This window comes from Canis aureus, chromosome 20 (genome assembly GCF_053574225.1).
Source record: "Canis aureus isolate CA01 chromosome 20, VMU_Caureus_v.1.0, whole genome shotgun sequence".
NCBI classification, from domain to species: domain Eukaryota; kingdom Metazoa; phylum Chordata; class Mammalia; order Carnivora; family Canidae; genus Canis; species Canis aureus.
This window is the reverse complement of record NC_135630.1, coordinates 53098444-53105943: the sequence shown is the minus strand read 5'-3', so window position 1 is coordinate 53105943 and position 7500 is coordinate 53098444. Positions and strand designations below refer to the sequence as shown.

At 39.1% G+C, this 7500-nt stretch overlaps 1 protein-coding gene across 4 annotated transcripts in view; it reads left to right on the top strand.

Annotated features, from left to right (window-relative positions):
• The window catches only part of ZEB2 (zinc finger E-box binding homeobox 2), a 138004-nt gene that overhangs the window by 82536 nt on the left and 47968 nt on the right, over window positions 1-7500 (top strand). The gene's annotated exons all lie outside the window — the stretch shown is intronic.

Genomic DNA, 7500 nt, shown 5'->3' with positions numbered 1-7500 from the left:
ATAGGCTGGGACTGCAGTCCCCTTTTCCGTGGGAGCCTGGAAAGTCTTTTGCAGGAAAAATCTTTCTTTAAGAGACGAGCTTTTTTGCTTAAGAAGGGGGAATGGGTTCCTGTTTAAGGTTTTGGGAGGAAGGAGGTTTAATTTTGTCGGACTTCGGTTAATATCTACATCTTAGAAAAACCTACGGTTGCAGACAAGGTTTAGGGGTGGGGCAACTATAAAACAATCAGAGAAAATTGTTACAGTTTGTCTACTTCATGTTTATTTTTTACAAAACATTCCAACGTACCCTGGCAGTTACTGACTTTACACCTTTTATGGGCTTTGAAAGTTGTGTAACCTTTTCAGAGGAAGGTGATAGACACAATATCTATTTACACAAGGACACATTTCCCCTTTCTTTATATTCAGTTTATTCAAGGTTTTATTTCCAAGGTCTTATTACTATAAAACTTAAAGCTAGACAAGGTCTGCCCTCGTGTCAGATAAAAAAATTCCAAAACAATTTTGATGGCTCAGAAGCTTATTATTTCATACTTCTGGGTCCTAAATAAATTACAGTTATTTTCACATTCCTCTTGAATATCCTTCAGGCATGATAATAAGCATCTTTTTTTTCTCTATAGTTTCTTAATACTTTCTTTCTGATGGTATAAAGCAACTTGCTGAATGATCATGGACTCCAATAATTAGAGAGTCCCCCCCCCAATCTTTTCTCTTCTTGTGACATATTGTTGGGAGACACACATTCACTTGATGCATTTAATAAAGCATTGTGGAATTGTTGGCAAATAGATGTACAAAGCAAATAAAAATATTTGTGTACAGCAGTTGTTTGGGGGCCTTTCCTCAATTTGCCATCACCCTGGGCTTGCTGAGGAGGGTGTTGTTACACTTTTTTTTTTTTTTCTTTTTAGCCATCAAAGGTAATTATTCCCTCGTGCTCTGGAGTACAATTTGGCTAAATACTATATCCTTAGAGTGTAAGCATATTACAGATGTGGACAGAAAGTGAAGCTGAGAAAATTTCTAAAGGGTCGAAACTACAACTACAAAAACTCAATGAAAGGAGAGGCAAGGGGCATGTGTATTTGAACATCAGTCCAATGACTAGTTTCCTCTGGTAAGAGTCAAGTAAGGTAATCCAAACCATTCTGAGTTCTCGATATAGAGGAAAACCCTAATATGTTTTCCTTTGTAAAACAATAAACAGCCATTAAGTCTTTGGGTAAGCATACATTTCACTTAGAACATTGTGACCTAGGATAATGGTGTCTTCTTGAGAGATAACGGAATTTAAAAAAGAAAGAAAGAAAGAAAGATAAATGAATTTACTGTTGTAAATTCTCTGACCAATATCTGTTTTTATGATAGTTTGGGGAAGGGAGGATCCTTACTTGTATTTTTATTTGCCATTATTTTTATATTTCCTATATTAAGGGAGAGGTTTCAAGGGGAAAAGGACATAACTAAGATGTTATTACCTGCATGTGGGAGCTTATCCAGAGCCCCAGCAAATTTATGGAAATTTTAACCTTTTTTTAATCACTACCACACTGCAATGGGAAAGCTCCTCCAGGTACAGGGAAGCTGCTAGCATTTCTAGAGGGGATGAGTGGCTGCCATCTTCCCAAGATGTTCCCATAATAGGAAGTTGAAAGAGTGTCAGAACTAGCCGCTCCACATTGGAACCATGGGATTGCAGAAATTCTTCTCTCATTTCACTTAATATGCATATTTTTTACATAGCTAATCTGAAATGGAAACATTTTTATCCCTACATTCAAAACTGCTTTTGTTTTATCAGCTGACATTTTACAACTCATTAATTTATAATGCGGGTTTAATGCCTTTGAATGTTCCTGGGATAAAAAATTAAAGTGACCAAGCTAGTTTGTATAAAGGCTGACTATGGTATGTTCATAGCTGTTCTTTTATAACAGTGTTTTGTGCTGGAGAGCACGTTCCATGGGGATATTTCAAACTAGCATGATTCCTTCTTTCTAGCATTAATTAATCTTGCCTCCCCAAGTGATAAAGTTATTCCCATTTTTAAATCAGGAAATTAAGGCTCATGCATTTCAGTGACACGTATTCAAATTCAGAAGAAAATTTCTGTTTGAGCTTGCTTTCTTTTGCTGTATCTGTCACGAGACCCCACCCCTATCGTCAAATGAGGAATTGACCCTTGAATTTAGTCCTGTGATCTTTAGTCACCCAAGTGCCGAAGTAACAGGTTAACTGTGATCAAGAAGGGGTGTTGCTAAGTCTTCCCTGGAAAAACCACGACACTGGATAAAAATTCTGGAAGAATTGCTGCATCCTGTCTTTAGTAGCTAGAAATCGAACTTTGGGGGGGGAAGGGGATGAATAAGGGCTAGGGTTCAGGTGAAGAGTCTTACGTAGAGTGTCCACGAACACTTACCACACATCAAGGCATTTCAAGGAAGCAACTAGGCCATTAATGCATTGGCTCAAATATAAATGATCTCCAAGTGTCTAAGTGATTCAGGAAACCAAATGACTCCTAAAATTCCTAAGGACTTCTTTGAAACTTTTAAGCCCTATAATCAGAAGAGATATTTTAAAAATAAGGTTACATGTCTATATCAAGTATTAGCTGAAGGGTTAAGCATGCTATTTCCCATCATGGAGCTGCTACTTGAGGACACTTTCGCAAAAGCGATTTTTAAATGAAGGCCCAACACCAAAATTGTGACTGTTACGTACTCAGATCTTCTCTTTTCACCTATACCTACCACACATTGTAGTAGTAGACAAAAGAAGACACTGGAGCAATGGTCCCATCTTTTTTATTTTATTTTATTGTTCTTAAAGATTTATTTATTTATTTGAGAGACAGAGAATGAGCATGAGTGGAGAGAGGGAGATGGGCATAGAGAGAGGGAGAGAGAATCTCAAGCAGACTCTGGACCCACACTGGGGCCAGATCCCATGACCTTGAGATCATGACCTGAGCCAAAATCAAGGGTCAGGTGTCTAACCCAATGAGCCATCTAGGTGTGTGTATTTATTTATTTATTTTTTAAAAAAGATTTATCCATTTATTTGAGAGAGAGAGAGAGAGAGAGAGAGAGCTGGAGAAACACATTCTCCACTGAACACAGAGCCGACACGGGGCTTTATCTCACGGCACCAGGATCACAACCTGAGCTGAAACCAAGACTTGGACGCTTAGCCGACTGAGCCACCCAGGCACCCCTCTGGTTCCATCTTTATTATTATTTCAGTGGGTATCAGTGTTTTACACTTCACAAAGTTGTCATCGCACGTGCAAGTTCGTGGACTCCCTGTGGCAACCTCAAAGACAGGAAAACTATTATCATTATTTTTACCCATTTGTACCAAGTTTCCTTGGATGAAAGGCCAAGGCCACACAGCTGGTTACACGTTGGGACTGGGATGAGAAGACAGGTCTTCAAGCTCATAATTCTGGGAACTGCCTCTTTAGTTCTATTGTTTCCAAACTATTGTGGGAAGAAGCATGGGTGTATTGTTAGATTCTGGTAATTGATCAAATTGGTAGGCTTCTATAACTCAAATTAAGGGGATCCATGAAAGTAACAATCATGAAAACAATTCAAAATTAAGCAACCATCTCTATTTTGCATTGTGAAAATCCCCAAAAGTCCCGGGGATTTTCATTTCCTTACTCTTATCCTGCGGGGTTTACATGTAGACTGCATCCTTCATGGGGAATTTGTCACACCATGTATATATTTTACGTGGGTGCCGTACGCTTGGAGACGTGCTTCCTGGCACCGGCGTTGCCACCATCTGGCTGCAGGACCTTAGACAAGTCACTGGACCTCGCTGTGCCTGTACCGCTTCCTTGGCACATGTGGAGGGTGGATGCCAAGTGGCCTAGCACTAGAGCTTTAGAATTCCATTCCTCCAAATAGATAGCAAGCTTCCTGAGGTGAACCCGTGTGTCCTCTGGACTTACCACACTGTAGGTTTAATTAGTGCTTGATGATCGCATTGAACGATTTATTGGCCCTCTTAGCTTGAATGGAGTTCTAGAAAATCATTATTGACCGCCTGATTAACAACCAAGTGTCTATAATCTGCATATGCAATTTTCCTTTACATCAAGAAAACTTCTGCTTCTGGTGAAGATGGAGTATCCCCCCCCCTTAACATCAGTTCCTTTTCATGTTAATACATTAGCAACTGATCGCTTGTTTGTACTCTAACTGACAGAAAAATGTAGAGAAAGCACATAAGTATGAAAAGGGGTTAGTTAGGTAACATCGTATAGGGCATCTTCAAAACAACAGTTCTGGTATTTCAAATGTCAAGCTAATTATCAGCAATGTTTAAATGCTATGATAGGCCATTTTTGCAAATGCTGAAATTTTCCGGCAGGTATGGACATTATAAAAATGTCATGTTTTGCTGCTATTCCGTTACATGTCACCAGAATAGAAAAATCGGGGAGAGGGGGGGGAAGAAAAGTTATATCAATAGACAATAAAGAGAAACCATTATTTGTTTAGCATATGATTGTAAAATTAATTGGTATAGTGATACAATTTAGAGTATTGTTTACTTAGGAGGAAGAATAGAGAGGATTTAATATAATGCAATCTGCTGAAGTGAAAATAATGCTTATTATAGATAAACTATGAAGCCTTTTAAATATAGGTTTTTAGTAATGCATATTCAGATATATCTTTCCAGGCCCATTTGCTATAAAGCAAATTTAAGTATCAGCTTTATACCCTTTGGTAACCCCATATTACACATACAGTTTTAGAGAAAATGAAACTTTAATATGATTCCACATAAAATGGTGAGCCATGCCAATAATTCATATGCACTTCATATGCAAATAGTTTTATCTTATCCATCAATTATCATGTAAACATGGTATCACATGGCAAATTTCCCTGTAATACAGTACAGTACCTGTATATAATTATGGGTGCATTTTGCCAATGCAACTGTTACACAGAATTGTAATTAATTCCTCTGAAGATTACTGGGAGAGTTTTGGATACTGATGCTGTTTTTGGACATTTATTACTGCTCTTTAGTTGGCTTTTTGCTGTGCCTCAGAGACAGATGTAAAATTAGTGTCTATTTTGAGCCAGCAAACAGTACATCTTTCCTCTTGTTTATTGAATTGCAGAAAGGAATTCTTTGGGCTCCCACTTCTTTGTGGTTTTGAAGTAACTGTCTGTTTTTCTGCCAGCCATGGAGCTCCAATACATGTATAAAATTTTGCTGAGACTCATGCAAGGGGCGACTTATTTGACCTAATGTAAGGACGGAATAGAACTTTGCCACGTTATGTAGGCGGTTCAGCGCTTTTGAATGCTGGATAAAAAATATGTATCACAAGTTCAAAAATAGACATGAGACTAATATACTCTTCCCAATGACCCTCATTTAAAGCCAGTATACATTAGTTATTATACAAAATCGAATCTCTTCTTTGCAGAGACAAAGCTATGTTATTAAGATCTCTCAATGCCAATGGTGATGATGGTGGGCAAAGGATGAAAATGGGAACAAATGGGAAAATGAGCTTATTTTATTTCACAATGTAAATGGGGGTAGATCCACCCCCTATTGGCCATTCTATAGTCAGATTATTTCGTGGTGAAATTTTCCCCAATAATTGCACGAGGCAAATCCACTGACTGGACTTGAGAGAAAAATTTAAAGGCAAATCCTGCGGATTTAGAAATAGGGAGGACTAGGTGAGAAACAGGAAGTGCGACGACCATATTAATGGATTTGATTCTGATTGTCAGCAGGTCAGCCAAAAAAGGACAGGATGAGAGGATCTACTCCGAATTCAGATACACAAACTAACTTTGTTATGAATTGTTTCACCTGGATTAAAAAAAGGGGGGGTAAGATGGGGGGTTCGGATACCAACACAATGGCTATGGGAATGGATATCCTAGTTAAAACAGCTCTGGAAAAGATGGCATACTGCTTCTGTAAGTGAACTTGACAGCAGTTATTTATTTAGTTTAAAAGTATTTACTACTATTTGTGAGCGAGAACCCTAAAGGTTGTGAAGTATTGTTGGCCTGTGAAGGTGATGGATGCTGTACTCCTGACCCTATATGGTGAGACATGACTTCATTGCTTGTTTAGATTGTTCTGATATTTGGGACTCCTCAAGGGCTGTTCATAAATCATTTATCTCTCTCTCTCTCTCTCTCTCTCTTTTTTTCCACAAGAAAATATTTCAATTGTATTGCTGCAGGAACACTCACGTGTCACACGGGATATTGTGGTCCATGCAGAAAAAGACCTTAAAAGGCATGGGTTTTTTTCCAGGATAAAGGCCTTTTAATGCCTGTCCAGCCTTAGATAATTTTATTCACTCCTTCTGGACCTTTCTTTATTCCTCCTGTGCCCAGAGATCAGTTTTTAGGAGGTGGGTTGAAAGCTTCCCAGGCCTTAGGAGCTTTTGTTGTAGCACCCCCCCCACTCTCACCGCCCCCCCACCCCCGCCCCCGAACTCAGCGTTCAGAAAATTTGTAAAGAATCTTCTGCTTGTTGCTAAGAAATGGTTAAATCTCAGTCACCAGGAAAAAAAAAAAAAAGCAGCACATTATTGATTGTACTAAGGTATATCTGGACCACACAGCTAGACCAGAGATGTTAGAATATCTCTCTTTTTGTAGATCTGAGGGCATTACCCAGCCTGAACTTGCCTAAGCCCTTGTGGTCACACCTCTTGAAAAGGTTTTGTTTCCCCCGTCAATTGGTATTCAAACCAGGTCAGCAGATTCTGTTTGCCCGGCTCCGCTGCCGTTTTCATTTTAATTTGCACCTGTTGTGCAGTTGTTCCGAAGGCAAGTGCAGACCCGCGGATTATACAAAGATCATATTATGAGCAGATATGCACGGTGTAATCTTTTTGTCCCCAGCCTCACATGACAAAAAAAATCTCTCTCTTTTTGTTCCTTTTTTACTCCCTGGGAACCTGTCAAAGCAAACAGATATGACTGACTAAAATTTGTAACTAGACATGTTTCCAGAATTCTCCAAAAGCATTATGAACCTGACACACAATCCTTTTCATTTTTTTCCTCCTTTTCTGCCACTTTTGTATAATCCGATAGCTGGCAAGAGCCACTTGAGATAGCTCAGTTGATAACTTAGCGGAGGATTGCTTTATTAGGCGCAGAGAAATCAAAATGAACCTGAAAATTGTTTGCGCTTTTTCTTTTTTTTCCACGGGCTTTTTTTCTTCCCCCCTTTCTCTCTCTCCCTCTTGTTCCCATGATGTCATGGTTCTAACTTGTTTTTTTGTGTGTGTTTCTGGAGAGTTGGGTTAACAGTTCTTGGCAATCCTGTGTGTGCGTAACGGCTGGTGTGTTTCTCTAGCTGAGCTAATGCCCCGTGTTTATTACTCTAATCTTTCTTGTCTGGTGGTAAAGTGGACAATTTATGTACTAGCATGTAGGCCGAGAGCCTGTGAGGGCTGACTAATTCAGAAACAGCCACCTT